The sequence below is a fragment of the Macaca fascicularis genome, chromosome Y (genome assembly GCF_037993035.2).
Source record: "Macaca fascicularis isolate 582-1 chromosome Y, T2T-MFA8v1.1".
In the NCBI taxonomy this organism is placed as follows: Eukaryota; Metazoa; Chordata; class Mammalia; order Primates; family Cercopithecidae; genus Macaca; species Macaca fascicularis.
Window position 1 is genome coordinate 5,141,453 of NC_132903.1, and position 18,984 is coordinate 5,160,436.

At 37.5% G+C, this 18,984-nt stretch overlaps 1 protein-coding gene across 2 annotated transcripts in view; it reads left to right on the plus strand.

The window, feature by feature from the left end:
- LOC141409515 (thymosin beta-4-like) overlaps positions 1–7,594 on the plus strand; it is a 211,121-nt gene extending 203,527 nt beyond the window's left edge. The window contains exon 10 of one of the 2 annotated variants that reach the window (XR_012430472.1): positions 5,123–7,594. The gene's annotated coding sequence lies outside the window, so the exon portion shown is untranslated. Of the gene's footprint in view, positions 1–4,565 lie in introns of both variants that reach the window. The other variant, XR_012430476.1, reaches the window with a different exon arrangement.
- Positions 7,595–18,984: the final 11,390 nt, after the last annotated feature.

Sequence of the window (18,984 nt, forward strand, 5' to 3'; positions counted from 1 at the left end):
AATGGAGTGTTTACCTTCTAGCTTGAATGACTAACAGTACTTCAATTAACAAAGACTGTGAGCAGTAGAATTATGATATGTTTCCTGGGATATGTCTCCATGCTATGGAGAATTTAGTTTTGGTGTGTTGAATTTGAGATAACTGCATGATAGCCAGAAAATGTTATAAGCAGTCAGAAATACATACTTTGTAGCTCAGGAGGTAGCTGTGTGATAGTATTGTGGATTTGACTGGAGCTATGGTCAATCCACTGACTATACTGTAAGGGGATCTGCAAATGTTAGTTGATTTCCATTGGATCACACACCCACTTACTATTAGGAGCTGAGAACAGCTCATGCTCTAAGTAGAGTTTCGTATTTTTCCAAAAAGTCCTTTTTCTTAAATTTTATCTATTCCAATTTCCCTTGCTATTTTAAATTTGAAAGCCAGATGAACATATAAATTGTAGCAGGGCTCATGATGTTGAACACATGATAGAAGGAGGTGGCAGAAAGCTTTGGGAAGTCCAAAGAACAGTGAAGAGGAAAGTATGTTTCAAACTTATTCCACATTTTTCTTCCTTCCAGAAATCGTCTATGTACTCACCACATGATCTACAGAATCCCAAACCAAAGTTTCCCCAGACATTCATAAAACATGTTCTTATTCGTAATTATCACACATGTAGGAAAGGAGACCTTTGAATTGGACTCACAGTATTACTAGCTTTGGAGTGCTGTATGTAATGTGAATATCAGCACAGTTTCTGTCATGGGAAAGGAGATGTTGGCTGTATTTTCTGGACTCCTTTACTTTGTAAAATGAGAAATTTTCTGCTCTCTATGCGACTCAGTGGACCCATCTAAAGTCTACTTGACTCAAGTAGCTGAATAGTTTTGAATTATAATTTATGTCTAATTGTGGACACACTGAGTTCAAAACCTAAAAGGATTGAATATTTTTAGCAAATAAGGAAAGAAAAAAAATCTTGTTCAGGGTCATGTGCAGTGGCTTACGCTTCTAATCCCTGCACTTTGGGAGACCGAGGTGGGTGGATCACGAGGTCAGGAGTTCGAGACCAATCTGGTCAACATGATGAAACCCCAAATCTACTAAAAATACAAAAATTAGCCGAGTGTGGAGGTGAGCACGTGTAATCCCACTTACTCAGAAGGTGGAGGCAGGAGAATTGCTTAAACCCGGGGAACAGAGGTTTCAGTGAGCCAAGACTGTACCACTTCTCTGCAGTCTGGGCAACACAGTAAGACTCTATCTCAGAAAGAAAAAAAAAAAAAAGAATCTTGTTCATTAATCAAAACTCAATTATAAACAGAAATGGGTTCTTATGTCACATTTTATAAAAATGATGCTGTGCAAAATATTGTTTTTGGACTTAGAGTCAGGAACCTAAAAGCAAAAATCTTTTATTTTCCTCAAAATTTCCCAGAGACAGTTCAGTTATTAGGATGTAGCATGTAGTTTCATAGATAAATGAAGTAAACATCAAATATTACCTTTCTCTACTTAATACTATAGTAGCTGGGTTATAATAGTGAATGTTCTGGGAGAAAATAAATATTTTCAACATTGCATTATTTAGAATACACATTATTTTTAAAAATTTCACTTAGCTAATTTTGTTAGTAATTGTATTACTTCATTGATATTAGTTCATTTTTACTGTGTAATAATAGGATAAACAATTGTTTTAGGCTTTCTGACTTTCTTTTCCCTTTTTTTTTTTAACATAGAGAATTAGCTTAGACATTGATTTCAATTCTTTTCTCATGTTTTTCCCATCAGCCCTGCTGCTTTCTAGCAAGACACCCTACCTGTCATCCAATGAATACCAGACAGAGAGATTCCATCTGTACCTTTTTTTCCTCTCTTAAAATAAATTTTTAAAAACACACACAAAAATGCAAGGTCATACTATGTTGTCCAGGCTGGTCATAAACTGCTGAGTTTAAGCAATCCTACCATCTCAGTTTCTTGAGTAGCTAGGTTCTGGCATGAGTCACTGTGCCCAGTAATCCATCTACACATTTTATACGTATACATCAAGAATTGATAAATACAAAACAGAAATGGATAAGTGTAACTTAGTCAAATATAAAAGAAATATAAATATAAAACAAATATAGAAGAAACAGAGCTACACACCTCTTATCACAGGACGTGTCATCTTTTGACATTATCGTAAAGTTATATTCTTAGCCTATAGCCTATATTGTAAAGTTATATTCTTAGCTCTATAGACATAGAATTAGTTTATATGTAAGTTTTTCTGTTAAAAAATATTTTTAGCAAGGTAATTTTTCCCTTTTTGGAGTGGTGTTACTGTTTTCTGCCATAATGTTATAATAAAATATAAATATAAATAAAAGAAAGAGGTTAAATGGTAAGGAGTCAGGGGCTAAGACGTATTGTTTTAAGCAACTACACTCATGGTAATTTGTCACAGCAGCTGTAGAAAACCAGTACATGAACTGATTTAAGTTACACCAAACCTATTGCATTGGTTGAATTAGTATCCTTATTTTCAGATAAAAGGAATGAGGCTTACTGAGGCTGCTGGAGTTGCTTGCTGAAGCCCACCTTCCTCAAAGGTCACCTGTGGGGCTGAAAAGAACTATTTGCTGAGCAGATGTAATATTCCTGGTAGAAATTCAAATCCTGAAAAATTATCCTTCTAGGGGCTTAGAACTTGTTTGTATTTATTTTTAAAACTTTAGATCCAATTATTATAATTTTTTATGCTATAATGGAGCATCTGCTAATTCACCTACTGTGCTGATGTCTGCAACATGAAAGCAATCTTGAAGTATCTGTGAAACAGAATCCTTAATAGCTAACCTTGGATTCCAGTATAGTCCCACATAAAGTGCATATTTATTCTAAAGTAAAGTAATTCAGACTTCCAAAGAGACATGACTGCCTTGGTTTGGGTTTGCGCTGGGCTTACGTTGTCCTGATTGCTTGTCTCCTGTTCACTGTTTTTGCCAACTGGCTGCAGAGCTGGGTCCACCCCATCTCCTGTCAGCATCTGGATGAAGCACCAGTGCTCTGGAGGCCACTCTCTGTCTCCTGTGAACATTCAATGCTGTGTAACCTGTAGCCACTTCCACTCCTCACTCAAGTGAATCACTTAAGTCTCAGTTTTCATTCCTGCAATGAATATATAGTTGATCTCTTGTGCCCACTTTCTCCAGTCACCTAACCCTCATTTTCCTTCTTGCTTTGCTGCATGCCGTGTTCTTTCTAAGGCAGTAGCAAAGTCTGAGAACTTTTTGCATCATTTATTGTCCAGGATGTGAACATCACCAGCCACTTTTCTTGGAAGATGGCCAAGGCCAATCTCTACCCGTCCATGACTGGGTTTCAAGTGACTTGGGCTGAGGTCACTACCGAAAGCAGAAAGAACAGTCTACCCAACAGCATTATTTCACAGTCCCAGATCCTGCTTTCTGTATCCTACCTCTTGTACTATGTCCATGTCATTGGGATCTACTGCTCCTTTTTAATGACTTTCAGAGATAGCAACCTCTGTCATTCTGTGTGTGTACTGTTGAGTCTTATTTCTGCATTCTCATCTTCTGAGTGTATCTTTTGCAAGCATTAACACATCACAAATGTGACTGCATAGCTAAGAAGTAGCATAAGTTGCCATCTAGATAAAGTTTGATGGCTATAGTCAACTCATGAGAAGACCTTATCTTATCTTGTATGCAAGTGATTGAGCCATTTTCTTCTATCTTTGTTAACCTCATGTCTCTCTGGTCCAAGTGGACATGCCCTGTTTGAAGTGTTGAATTGGGGTGAAATGGCCAAAAGAAGCTTGTTGTTTTTCTTTCTTCCTCCCACCTTTTAATTTGGCTTCAGCCTGTAATGAGTTGGCCTGTCTTCCTGGTCACTTAGTTCCTTGACTTAAAAGAAAAAAAAAAAATCATGTGTGGGATTTTACCCTTTCTGAAAATGACCTTAGAATAGCCAAATGCCACTACAAAATCCAAAATGGGAGAAAGAAAACACAACTTAAATATCAGAAGGAAAATTCCACGGAATTAGGGAGTAGTTATTCTATAAATGTGCTAGGTTTTATTGAGTTTTGAGAAGAATTTGTTGGCATAAAAATAAACATTTTCAGTTATGGGTATTGACAGATACTGTGTTTTAAGAAAAACAGTTGGCTCATTCACTGAAATTTGGATTATCAAGAATTCATATCAGAAGATGTGCAACTGAAGACTTTAAACCATGGGAAAGTCTTATATTAAGAAATTAAAAAAAAAATAAATAAAATCCCAGGGGTGAGCCCTGAGAACTGGCACCTCAGCATATTTTAACTCTGCCAAGTGTCTTAGGCTGCCAAGAATTGAGTGAGGTGCTAAGAAACCGTATGGCAGAGAACCCCCACAAATGAGAAATAGTCTATAAATTAAACTGTGCCTTTACAAAGCAACCAAACTTGGCTGTGTATGATATTCTCCAAAGGGGGAAAAACTGTTCTAGGCTTTCTTTGCATTGCATGTTGTCTCTGAAAGGTTGTCAGTGAGCATACTCTTTTATGTTGTCCCCTTAGGATCACTATGTCCTAACAGTGCCCAATCTGGGACTGTCTACTCTTTACCGACTGGAAGTGCAAGTGCTGACCCCAGGAGGGGAGGGGCTGGCCACCATCAAGACGTTCCGAACACCGGAGCTTATAATTTATGCTTATAATTTGAAGAAAACAAAAGCTATCACAATGGGAGAGTTTGATAACTTCTAAAATTTTTGTTGGATAAATGCTTTTCTGATATTCCTTCATGGAAATTCCATTTAACAAAAGTTTTTGGTAATTTTTAAGACTCTTTGAGCAAATACAAAAGGATTATGGTTTGATTAAATAATGGTGAGCTTAAAAAAAGAAGTTTGTCTTTTTTTGTTATTGTTTTATGGTTAGGGGAAAGCATCAAGGAGGAAGAGTAAAACAGGAAAAGGAGAGAGTGTTTGTACATTCAGATTCAGAATAGGAAAGACATGATCATAGGAAGGAACATCTGCCTGGGTCTTATGTTTTCCAACAAAGAAAGGTAATTCTGTCATTTATCTGATATGTTTAAAGGGATGTGACTGAAATATTTTGTCACTTCTTAGGATCCCATCTTAAGCATCATCATCCTCATCATTACAAGCCTTCTCCAGAAAAATACTAAACTGTTCAAAAAGATTTTTTGAAATTACATAGATGTGTAAGCTTATTGAACTTCGGCCATGAGACATGCACACTTCCAGAGGCAGTGGGAACTGCTCAGAGGTTCGTACTCTCCTATGTGACTTTAGTGCAGGAAGAACTTCTGTCAATCACGGATGCATCTGGAGACAAATGTGAAACAGTAGATTGGTGAAGACAGACACCAATTCCTTACAAGCTTGGAGAAAATGAAGAATAGGCCTGTTTAACACTAAATCTTGTTTTCTTGTATAGTGTCACTCATTTCTGTTGAATTACAGCATAATTCAGTTTTACCTGAATTTCTAGCACCAAACTTCCTTGCAAACAGTAGAGTAACAAATACACAATTCACACATAACACTAACGAAGCATAAATCTAATCAATAAAATATATTTTTGACTAAATTATTGATTTGATATGAAAAATCAACTAAGATTACATAGCATTGTTTATTTGAATTTTTCATAAGATCATTTTTATCGTGGGTTAATAAGTTTAACCGTTTTATCCAGGGTAACTGAAAATGTGTAATTTAAAACATACCAGCTAATTTAAATAATTATTGCATAAATTTAACTTTATAAAATTTAATTATGTTTCTTCTGTCTGGATAATAGACATTAGACAGGTATTTCTAGTTAGGATGGTAATTATGAAACTTACATCTCCCTTAAAAAATTCTAAAACAGCTCTTTTGGGCTTCTAATTTCAATATAGTATTTAATAATTTAAATTTTATTGGTGTTTTTAGAAGAAAAATGCTATTAATGGGTAATCAAAATGTTTCTCTTATGAATTTTAATAAGCTCCATTATTATTCAAATGATCAAAAATATAGTTATCTTTTTTGAATTTGAAAAATGTGATTGCTCTAATAAAGGATAAAAATCTGTTTTTTGACAAACATAATTTTGAGGCCTAGTTCTGTAATATGTATTATTGAAATTAGATACGTTTCTGTAATGTGAGAAAAATACATCCTTTAATTGTATTGACTACTAAAAAAATTGAGCTCATCAAAAATGTTGTCATCAAATACAGGTAACTTGATATACACTGCAGTTACATACATTATTTTTATTTACAACCTTTGCTCCTTTGGATGAATTTATCTGTGTTACCCTGTTTTTCTACATGAAACTCCATAGAGTGATGTTTGTAAACAAACATGTACTCTTTTCAGTCTTTCACTCTTTTAACATGATATGGTAGAAAAGATAAAGTTTGTGGCAGGTAATTTTTTATAATGTTTATTAAATGAAGTTCAAAGATTAAAAATACATCTATCTCCTGAAAACCTTAGACTCTATACAGAGTTTCATCACAACTCCAGACTATTGACTTTTGGGGCTGGATAGTTCTGTGTTGTGAAGAGTTGTCCAGTGCATTGTAGGATTTTAGTAGCATCCGCAGTTTCTCCTCACCGGATGCCAGTTGCACCCTCCCCAGGGTTGAGACAACCAAAATGTCTCCAGATATTGTCAACTGCCTCCTGATGGGATGGTGACCCTGATAGAAAACCATTGCTAGAGAATGATCTTTACTGAATAGATAAGAATTTGCCCTTTGCAAGAAACCCAGTAAATTACTAGGGCAAGTCACCGAAAACTAAGAGACAGCTAAGAAGTTATCATGCTTGACTTCAAAGGCCTAAACTGTGTATTTTATGTCCACCAAACAACCTGATTAAAAGACAGAATTTTGACTTGTGTCCATATCATATAGATTCAAATACTAATTTTGCTCTATGTATCTGTAAATGTCATTTGTGATATTGACTTATTTATATAATGCTCTTGCTTATGTTGTGAGTTTTCAAGTTTACTCATTTTTTTTGTTGCAAATCACTCTTAAAACTTATAAGCTTTCACATTATAAGCAGAACACAAAGGCTATATATCTGCTGCATGTACTTCAAAGTTTATAAGATATAAACAGATCTGCAAAGATGTTGACTCTTTTCTATGGTTTTGCATGGTCAGACTCAGTGTCAGGTATGGAGAGGATTCTCAAGACTATCTTACCTCTATTGAATATTTTAGTGAGTTATATGATTTACACAGTGATTAACAGAGGTCTATATGAAATTATTTTACCCCTTTACTTAACTATATTGTAATGTGCAGATAATAAAATTTCTACCTTCTCATCTAAATGGTCTGTAGAATTCATGTCCCTTAGTCATTTAAAGTCAATATTTATTTATGTGTGCAATAAAAAAGTTTGATTTTTGTGTATATCTGTCATATTATTTAGAGAGAAGTGATTTTGTAAAAAATGTTTTGTAAAAAACAAAAAAAAGTATTGTAAATAGTGTTGATAATCTGTGACTCATTATTTTCATGTTAGAATTTGTACATACGGTTCAGTAATAAAGCATCTTTAAACCAGACCAACTCATTTCTTTCCTTCTTTCTTTTTTTTTGAGACGGAATCTCACTCTGTCTCCCAGGCTGAAGAGCAATGTCTTGGTCTCAGCTCACTGCAACATCCACCTCCTGGGTTCAAATGATTCTCCTACCTCAGCCTCCCAAGTAGCTGTAACTACAGGTGTGTGCCACCACACCAGACTAATTTTTGTAGTTTTAAGAGAGATAGGGTTTCACTATGTTGATCTGGCTGGTCTCAAACTGCTGACATAGTGATCCACCTCCTTAGCCTCCCAAAGCACTGGGGATTATAGGCATGAGCCATTGTGCCTGATCTCTTTTTTAATTATTGTTACACTTTAAGTTCTGGGATACACATGCAGAACAAGTGGGTTTGTTACATAGGAATACATATACTATGGTGGTTTCCCCCACCCATCAACCTGTCATCTAGGTTTTAAGCCCTGCAAGCAATAGGTATATGTCCTAATAGGATATATACCACCCCCTGATAGGCCTCAGTGTGTGATATTCCCCTCCCTGTGTCCATGTGTTCTCATTCTTCAACTGCCATTTGTGAGTGAGAACATACGGTGTTCGGTTTTCTGTTCTTGTGTTAGTTTGCTGAGAATGATGGTTTCCAACTTCATCCATGTCCCTACAAAAGACATGAATTCATGCTTTTTATATGGCTACATAGTATTTCATGGTGTATATGTGCCACATTTTCTTTTTATTATTATTATTATACTTTAAGTTCTAGGGTACATGTGCATTACGTGCAGGTTTGTTACATATGTATACTTGTGCCATGTTGCTGTGCTGCACCCATCAACTTGTCAGCACCCATCAACTCGTCATTTACATCAGGTGTAAATCCCAATGCAATTCCTCCCCCCTCCCCTCCCCATGTGTGATGTTCCCCTTCTCGAGTCCAAGTGATCTCATTGTTCAGTTCCCACCTATGAGTGAGAACATGCGGTGTTTGGTTTTCTGTTCTTGTGATAGTTTGCTAAGAATGATGGTTTCCAGCTGCATCCATGTCCCTACAAAGAACACAAACATCCTTTTTTATGACTGCATAGTATTCCATGGTGTATATGGATGTGCCACATTTTCTTAATCCAGTCTATCACTGATGGGCATTTGGGTTGGTTCCACGTCTTTGCTATTGTAAAGAGTGCTGCAAGAAACATATATGTGTATGTGTCTTTATAGTAGAATGATTTATAGTCCTTTGGGTATATATTCAGTAATGGGATAGCGGGTTAAATGGTACATATTGGGGAAAATTCTTGCAATGTATCCATTTTTTTTTTAAAGAAACATTTTTGCTGGGCACAGTGGCATGCACATGTAGTCTCAGCTACTCAGGAGGCTGATTTTGAAGGATCACTTGATTCCTGAATATTTGAGGCCAGCCTGGGCAACATGGCAAGGCCCTGTCTCCAAATAAAAAAAGAAAGCAAGGAAGTTTCTTGGATTTAGGAGAAAAATGGACAGTTTCTGCTGCCAAGGAGACTCCATTTGCACAGCAGTGTGAATGGAATTTGAGGTCTGGTAAATGTTAACAAGACAGCACTTCATCCTAATGAAAGTATCTTGGAGTTTGACAATCAACCTTTCAGATTTCTATCATGTTAAAAGTTGTAACTCCTGATGGTTTTACTGGCATTTTAAATCAAGGAACTACAATTTTAAGTTGGTTTTTTTTGTTGTTATTGTTGTTGTTGTTGTTGTTTTACTCATATGTCTGTTTTTGTACTACATATGTACTACATACCATCTTGAAAGCCTTTAATTCTTAAAGAAGAGTTTTCAGAGGCTTCTACATCCCCACTTTGAAATGCATTTGACTCATAACTGCTGATGAATTGAAACAAAATGCGTAAGGAAAAAAAAGGATAATAAATAAAGTGATGTTATCCTGGGGAACGTGGATCTTTATTTTTTCTATAAAATCAGTGATTTATGTATTTATTCACCTATTCAGCAAAGATTTTCTTGTTCTCTCCTGTGTACCCAGTCTGGTTCAAGAGGTGGGACATTGTTTAAAAAAGACAAACTCCCGTTTTCATGGATTCTTCATTCTAACAGAAAAGGACAAGCTGGATGCAGTAGCTCATGCCTGTAATTGCAGAAGTTTGGGAGGTTGAAGCAGGTAGATCACCTGAGGGCAGGAGTTTGAGACCAGCCTGGACAACATAGTGAAACCCTGTCTGTATTAAAAATACAAAAAAAAAAAAAAAAAAAAAGAAGAAGAAGGAGAAAGAAAGAAAAGGACAGACCACAGACCACAAATAAGTAATGGTAATATATGTAAAAGGCCAGAGAGTATAGTGGCTATGGAGGAATGAAGGCACATCATTGTGTTACCCAGGACAGAAGGAAGTTCCTGGGTAACACAAGGGAACACTCAGGATTCCAATGAGGCTAGGGAACCCCTACACCAGAGATGGTGGAACACCGTGGGCCTGGGCCACAGAGAGACCCTGTGTCTGCCAAAAAAAAAAATTCATAGTACCAACTACTTGCATGGTTGAGGCAGGACAACTGCTTGAGCCCAGGAGGTCAGGGTTGCAGTAAGCTATGATCACATCTCAGTTCCAGTCTGGGTGACAGAATGAGAATGAGAACTTAGCCCCTGGAGTAGTTGGGACTACAGACGCCCATCACCATACCTGCCTAATTTTTGTATTTTTAGTAGAGACAAGGTTTGACCATGTTTGTCAGTCTGGTCTTGAACTCCGGACCTCAAGCAATCCACTCACCTCAGCTTCCCAAAGTGCTGCAATTACAGGCATGAGCCACTGTGCCTGGCTGCCAATTTTTTTTAAAGGAGTCTCTCTCCCTCTTTCTCTCTTTTTTACTTTGTATTTTGAGAAAATTATAGATTAACACGCAATTATAGAAAAATAACAGAGATTATTAATTGTCCTGAATCACCCTTCAATGGTGACATCTTCAAAACAGGGAAGTACAGTATCACCACCAGGAAATTTACATTGATACAAACCATTTCCTTTATTCAGATCTTATAGATTTTACATGCACACAGTTATGTGCATGTGTGAGTGTTTGTGTGTATTTTGTTCTATGCAATTTTATACATAAATTGTTTGTAATTAGTTTATACAAATAAGTCATTGTGTTTTAAGCAAATGAACATTTAAGGGACACACAATGACTTAAATAAATTAGTTTTAATGAGGAAATCGCATATTTTTGCACATTTCCATAGGTCTAGGTACATTTAACATTGTGCTGCCTTTAATTTTAACACTTTAGGAATGATCAACTCAATATTCATGTAGTGCCAGCTTCAATTTCTGTTGATTAATTGTTTTCACAAAGTGGCTGAGCAGCTAATAAATCTGTCTAGAAGGAAGACTTGGAAGTCTTGTCCAAGGAAATTAAATGTATTGAGTATGAGTATAGAATTGAAAAACCATTTCACTGAGAAATTTTGGTGCACATTTACAGGCTAGATGTTGATTTAAGAAAATAAACAGAATAGTGTAATTCTTTATTGGTTACAAAATGAAAAATGGCCCAAAGCAGAAAGAAGAATTGACTTTCAGATTAAGTTAATACTTAAAGACTGAGTTTTGCATAACTGACTCTGATGATTAGCACAACTCTAACCCTGGGACAGAGGCTTTCAAAACTAGCTTGCCTATTAGAACTCCCAGAGGAACTTTTAAGAAGTCCAATGTCTACTGGCACCTAAAGATCAGGAGGGAAGAGTGGACATTAGTACTATTTTAAAGGGTCTCCAGGTGATTCTAATATGTGCCCAGTGCCGCAAACTGCTCTTCCAGGTCATGAGAGGCTACTGAATGATAAACATTAGAAACATTCCTTCTTGCAGAGCTGAAGAAGGAAAAATTCATATTGAAGCATCACAAGAGAACACTGTTTTTCTCCCCAAATTCCCTGGATGAAGTTATATAAAAAGATGTAAATGCAGATATGAGAATACATGCTAATACATACACATGTAGATAAATACAGGTATAGATATCACAGGCATTTTCCTTTAAGCCTTTTTTTTTTTTTTTTAACTTTTTTTTAGAGAAGGAGTTTTTTCACTTTTGTTGCCCAGGCTGTAGTGCAATGGCACAATCTTGGCTCACGGCAACATCCGCCGACCAGGTTCAAGTGATTCTCCTGCCTCAGCCTCCCGAGTAGCTGGGATTATAGGTGCAAGACACCATGCCCAGCTAATTTTCGTATTTTTAGTAGAGATGGGGTTTCACCATGTTGGCTAGGCTGATCTCGAACTCCTGACCTCAAGTGATTCATCCACCTTGGCCTCCCAAAGTGCTGGGATTATAGGTGCAAGCCACTGCACCTGGCCTCTATCTTCTTTTAAGTATAATTGGGAATTTATCTTCAGAAATGTTGATAAAATATAGGACTAGTCAAATGTAATTTGGGATGCTGTAGAGTATTATTGGTGGAAACAATTTCTCTTTTCTGAGTTTTGTGAAATAGCTTTTAAGGGGTAGCCGTTAGTGATTTAAGGGCAGTCACACAGACAGCCAATTAGCATGGATCAGTCATTATACGTACAGCACTAGGACTATCATGCAATCCAAAACTGATGCTAACTTGACTTTTTCATCCCCAATATCTCCTTCACCATCAAACAGCATCCAGTCAAATTCACTTGGCTTCATTATGTACATGGGGAAGCATCTTGCACTCCTTTGTAGAGTGGTCCACCTCAGTATGACACAGAATGGATTAAAAGGCCCTGCCTGTAGCTTGTTGTAGTTTACTTGGGAGACCACTAATAGGATTAACTTCCACAGCTAATATTTACTGAGGACTCACTAATTGTAAATAACACTAAGTGTATTACTAGTATTCCTCTATTCATTTCTACAGCCACCCTATGGCTGGCCGTATTTTAAAGGTGAAGACAGTGAAGCAAAGATCATTTAAGTCAATAGCTCAAAGTCACATAGCTACTGATCGGCAGAGCCTTAATATAAACCTAGGCCATTGGGTTTATATTCCAGTGTCCTTGTAGTTAACAATTAATCTTTTCTGCCTCCAAGACTGTCCTCCCATAAGAGCAAGTTGCAAAAGTTATTACATGGATTATAGCAAGTAAGCACATGGTTTTATATATGTGTATATAAATATATGGGTAAATATGTATATCTGTATAAAGTGCTCTGTATGTATGCATAGAATACTTTGTATACATGTGTAAAATACTCTGTATTTCTGCATAAAATAATATATATATGCTTTAGATACTATGTATATATTAATGATACGGAAGAGTTCCCTGACCCCCTGAATAGAACATGTGACAAGGGTGTGGCTTGTCTGTTCTGCCATTGTGCTCTCAAACCCCTTATGGGAGGGGGACCATGCAGATGGACACATGCAGAATCTGGGCAAGTGCTTTTGGGCTCCAGCGCCACAGTAGTGTCTAGGGGTGGGTACCTGCAATTCCCAGAGCCCCAGGGGGCATGTTACAGTGCTTTTAGCTTCACTATCCACAGATACCATAAGTGTTAACTAGTTCAGTGCCCTCTTGATACACAGGCCCTTGTTTGGCATTCAGGAAGAATCAAGTCACACAAACAAATTTAAGGATGGCAAATGTGGGGGATTATATTGCCAGATGGAGGCGGCTGTTGTGGGATGGATGGGAAGCAGGAAAGGGGATGGTGTTAGAAGATGATCTTCCCCTGGAATTTGACCATCCCATGGCTCGTCTCCTCTCTAACCATCCCCAGTCAAAGTCCTCTCAACATTCAAATCATCCTTCTCTTGTCTCCTTCTCTGCCACATCACTCTTCCACTCCTTTGCTCTTCTGCTTGTGAAACGTGGGGTTTGGAGTTTATATGGGTAGAGGATAGAGGGATTTGGTGGGCCAAAAGGCAACATTTGGGCCCCAAAACAGGAATGCGTGTTCCTGTTTAGGGCCACAGGTTTCCAGGCTTGAGAGTGGGGCCTTTGCTGGAGGATCACCCTCTTCTACCCAGTATTTTCCTGCCTCCTGTCTATATTATTTATACTGTAGGATATATATATAGGATATGTATATATAGGATATACATATAGGATATGTATAATTAAATATTTTGTATGTAAGTATAAATACTATGTCTATATATGTATGGAATACTATTCATATAAGTATGAAATTTGATATATATGTATAAGATGCATATGATACTAAATATTGTCTGTGTAGATGTGGAGAGCAAGTTAAATGGTGATGTGACTTGATATGCTGGGGGAGTTTTTTGTTCTGTTTTATTTTGAGCTACATTTTACTTATTACTACATTTTACTTACTTCTGAATTGATTCTAATATGCAGCTGGAGAGACAACCACAGCCATATGTAGTTGTCCAAACTCTCCATGCAGAAATGAAGACTTACAATTTGACCAGACCTAACTTTCTTGCAAGACTCCCTGGGTTTTACCACTGGCATGTATACTAGTGAATATGGGTAACCCTTAAGTTCTTTTGCAAAAGCAATTTCTTTTTATTTTTTCTCTTCCTCATCCAGGTAGCATGAGACAATTCATAATTGTTTTTATTTTACAAAGAACATTATCCCTACTTTTAATTTCTGTGTAAACTTTGAAAACATGAGGAGACACACTTTTAAGGACTTAGTCAAAGACTTGACAATTACTATATTTATATAGTCATCAGTTTTGTTTGTAGTGATTCATTCTGTGGTTTGCAAATATTGGCATTTTTCCCACTTACAATAACTTTCAGGGAAATAGACAATCAAATGATGAATTTGTAGTGCTAGAGGTTTTAAAAAGATAATTAAAAAGAATGCTTTTTGCAAGTTTGCTATGACAAAATATTCCAGGTTTTGATAAAGTAAAAGTGGTGAGATTAGATTTGGCTCAATTCCACCCTTATTTGCACACAGTGCAAAATATCTGCCAAGTCAAATTAGGCTATAAATTGAAGATGCATGTTGTGGATATTTTTCATGGGCAAATATTTTCCAACATTCTTACCACATTTTGTATAGAAATAAATGATTATTGAATGAACTACCTGAAAGGTGAACTATCTCAAATGTGAACTTTATGTATATAGTTACTTTCAACATAAGAAAGGTTTATTGACTGGGAAGTATTTGAAGATACAGTATTATTATTTTTCCACATGAAGATAATTTTATGTTTCCCCAAATTAATTGCATGCCATGGATTAAGACAACATTTACAGTATTTACTACTAAAGTGTTCCCAAAGGTAGTAGGATTAGAGGTAATAGTTAATAAAGGGTACACAAGTATTCCCATAGAAGCCATGAAAAGCATTTCAATGCCTTCCTTATTATCAAATCTACTTACCACACTTCCTTCAACCAAAACATCTCGGTTTGTGACTCTGGTTCCAAGCTTGAGAGAAGATGCCAATGAGTTGTCATGCCTTGCATTATCAAAGAGACCTTCCCCTAGAGTTCTAACAGAAGTGTTACCAAACCCAAGCCAAAGCCCACTTCTGTACACATGCCAGGATTTGCAAATCCCAGCCCTACAGCTGTCTCCAAAGTGCTGGTGTGGGTGATCCACCACTGTACAGACAGTGGTGTCTTGTACCTTTATTTCTGTTCTCTTACAGGTGCTGTATTGTCATTTGGACAAACGTCAGCTTCCTCTAGCAAGGCCCAAACCCAAAACATCAGCTTCACTTAGTTGCTGACTATTCTAGCACTTATATGAAGTGAAGAAGACGCTGAGGAGTCCTACGGGGAGTGGATTCTGAGTCCTGCCAAGGAGTTTGGTATCTTAGAGAGGCCAAAAGCCACTCCACTGTGTATCACAAAAACAGCTTAAATCAACATACATTTTATGCTATCAAAAACACAATGGTGAACTTGAAATGCATACTTTAGGGAGATGGATGACGTATCTTGGAAGTCTCTGTCAAGTCTATAGGGAGTCTTTTGCATGAAGTTTTTACTGGCTTAAGAAATCATTTGCTAGGCATGCTTTTTGTTTTAGGGTTATTGTCTTTTCACCCTGCCCCGCACAACACATTTAAGACTTGGCTCCAGGCAATTTTCTTTTTGTGTGTCCAGGATCCTTAGGCTGGGAGGCTTTAGTCCTGTAGGAAACAAAGGCTGAGCTTTGGGATTGGCACGGGGCCTTCCACTCATTTCTCGCATAAGGGAGGAGACTTATCTGAGTCTATAAGCAAAGCTTGGCCAACCTAGGGAGGCACTTAGCGCTGGCCACTGTCAAAAATAATCTAGCTCTGGTAAAATACTTGAAGCAGTTTAATCTGAGCCAAATACGAGTGACCAAGGTCTGTGACATAGCCTTCAGGAGACCCTGGGAATATGTGCCCAAGGTGGTCAGAAAACACTTATAAAACTAAGTTTTATACATTTTAAGGAGACATAAGACCTAAGTCAATCCATGTAAGATGTTTATTGGTTCCGTCTAGAAAGGTGGGTACCACTGGAAGTGGAGGACTGAGGGCAGGTCCGTGATGTAGGCAGATAGAAAGATTTTCTGACTGGCAATTTGTTTACAGAGATTGTCTAAAGACCTGGATTCAATACAAAAGAAACATCTGGGTTGATAAGAGGCTTCAGTGAGCTATGATTGTACCACTGTACTACAGTGTGGGCAACAGAGTGATACCCTGTGTCAAAAAAGAAAAACAAACAAATGAAAAGATTGAGAAGGGGTGAAGGGGTTGTGGAGACCAAGGTTCCTATTATGCAGATGAAGTCTCCAGGTAGCAGGCACCAGAGACAGTAGATTGTAAATGTAAATGTTTCTTACCAGACTTAGATTCTGAGTTGATTCTCCCCTGGATCAGGAAAAAGACCTGGAAAAGGGAACAGGATTTCCTGTAGAATTTAGATTTTCCCCAGGAGTCAACTTTGCAGGACTATTCCTTTTTTTTTCTTTTCTTTTCGTTTCTTCTTTCTTTCTTTCTTCTTTCTCTCTTTCTCTTTCTTTCTTTCTTTCTTTCTTTCTTTCTTTCTTTCTTTCTTTCTTTCTTTCTTTCTTTCTTTCATTCCTTCCTTTCCTTCCTTTCTTTTTCTTTCCCTCCCTCCCTCCCTCCCTCCCTCCCTCCCTTCCTTCCTTCCTTCCTTCCTTCCTTCCTTCCTTCCTTCCTTCCTTCCTTCCTTCCTTCCTTCTTTCCTTCCCCTTCTTTCCTTCCTTCCTTCCTTCCTTCCTTCCTTCCTTCCTTCCTTCCTTCTTTCCTTCCCTCCCTCCTTTCTTTCTTTCTTTCTTCTTTCTTTCTTTCTTTCTTTCTTTCTTTCTTTCTTTCTTTCTTTCTTTCTTTCTTTCTTTCTTTCTTTCTTCCTCTCTTCCTCTCTTCCTCTCTTCCTTTCTTCCTTTCTTTCTTTCTTTCTTTCTTCCTTTCTTTCCTTCCTTCCTTCCTTCCTTCTTTCCTTTCTTTCTTTTTCTTTCTTTTCTTTTCCCTTCCTTCCTTCCTTCCTTCCTTCCTTCCTTCCTTCCTTCCTTCCTTCCTTCCTTCCTTCCTTCCTTCCTTCCTTTCTTTCTTTCTTTCTTTCTTTCTTTCTTTCTTTCTTTCTTTCTTTCTTTCTTTCTTTCTTTTCTTTCTTTTCTTCTTTTTTTTTGATGGAGTCTCACTCTTTTACCCAGGCAGCAGTGCAGTGGCGTAATCTTGGCTCACCACAATCTCTGCCTCCAGGATTCAAGCAATTCTCCTGCCTCAGCCTCTTGAGTAGCTGGGACTACAGGTGCACACCACCATGGTCAGCTAATTTTTGTATTTTTAGTAGAAACAGGGTTTCACTATGTTGGCAGTGACTCACACCTGTAATCCCAGTACTTTGGGTGGCCGAGGCACGTGGATCATGAGGTCAGGGCTGTTTCAAGGTATGGCAAATAAACATATTTGGGGTTAAAATATTTTGTTTTCCTTTCTCATCTGTCATGTGATGCTATGCCAGAGTCAGGTTGGAAAGCAGGCCACATTATATAGGGTTAAACAAAGCCTCTGTGATGAGACACTGTGGTTTGTAGGGCAGACTCTCCAGGCCCTTTAGATAGTAATGTGGGCAAGAGAAGAAAAACTGTCAGAGTTCACTCCTCACTACTATGCTTCTTGATGAATGGTTGATTGGTGGAGATTTGTAGGTTGAATGACTGATGTGTATTTGTCTTGAAGTCCTGGGGCTAAATCTGGAAATAAACCTTGGCATCTAATTCTATAGTAATTCTCCAAGTGACATTTTTGAGGAAGTCAAAGTCCATATGTCACCATTCATGTCTAGTCTACCGTTCCATTTTTAATCTGAACTCCCTATTAATTTTCTTAAGAATTAATGTTCTCAACAATTTTGCTGCAAGTAGTTAGCACAATAGTTCACAATTTATGTTCCTTTGTCATGACTCCAGTTGGTCCCTCCATTCGGGGTCCGTGACTTCCCGCAACATATCCCCCTTCTTTTTATATAAATGTGCCATGACGATGAAGGCTTGTTCATTCTCTGAGTTTTGATGCAAGATTCTTTAACTGGTCCAGCACACTAAAAACAAGTTGATTAAACAGAGAAACATGATTCCAAAATTTACTACAGTGGAGCCCCCAATAGACTTAATCCAAGTCGTGGTGTTTAGTCCAGACTTTCTGCCATCTGATCTAATGCCTCAGCTCTAGACACAATGGATAAATGAGCTTGACAGGCTTCAAAAATTTGTTTCTTCAATTTAGTTATGTCCAAGGATAAATTACTTTCCCTACCCAGCAGGTGTCCTTTGACCATTTTCCATGAATGATCAGTCTTGTTGTAGGAATATGATGTGATACAGAAATCAGAAGTGTTCCAATCACACTGCATTTGCATGCAATGTTCGAGACTCACTACCTGATCTCCAAGCCAAATAACAGACTGTCTTAAATCATTAATTTGATTAGTCAATTTTTCATCAATGCCTTGTTGAGAATTCCACATTTGGGTGGAATTGGCTTGCGAATCATTAACAGAATGAGCTGTTTGAATACATTAGTGTAATGCCACTCCACCAGTGGTGGCCAGTGCAGTGACTGTAATTAGGCCCATGATCATAGCCATTAAAGCAAAAACAAATCTCTTAGATCTGTTGAGAATTCATTGTTACACTTCATTAATTACATGTATTGAGGGGGAATATTCCTAATGTCTGGGTAAACTTACCAGTATCCAGTTTCCTTCTCGAGGTTGAACCAACATTACACTTTTCCTGAAGTCAAAACAGGAGTTAACACAAGCATATAAATAAAAATGAATGCATTGGACAGTTTCAGTGTTCATCAAAATTTTGATATTTCCCACTAACAGCACGTAAGGAGGCTTAACAAAACTCTATATAGGAATCCACATTGATACTGAGGGAGAGGAGCCGCGGTGGCAATGCCCGATGTTCTCCACTGTGAAG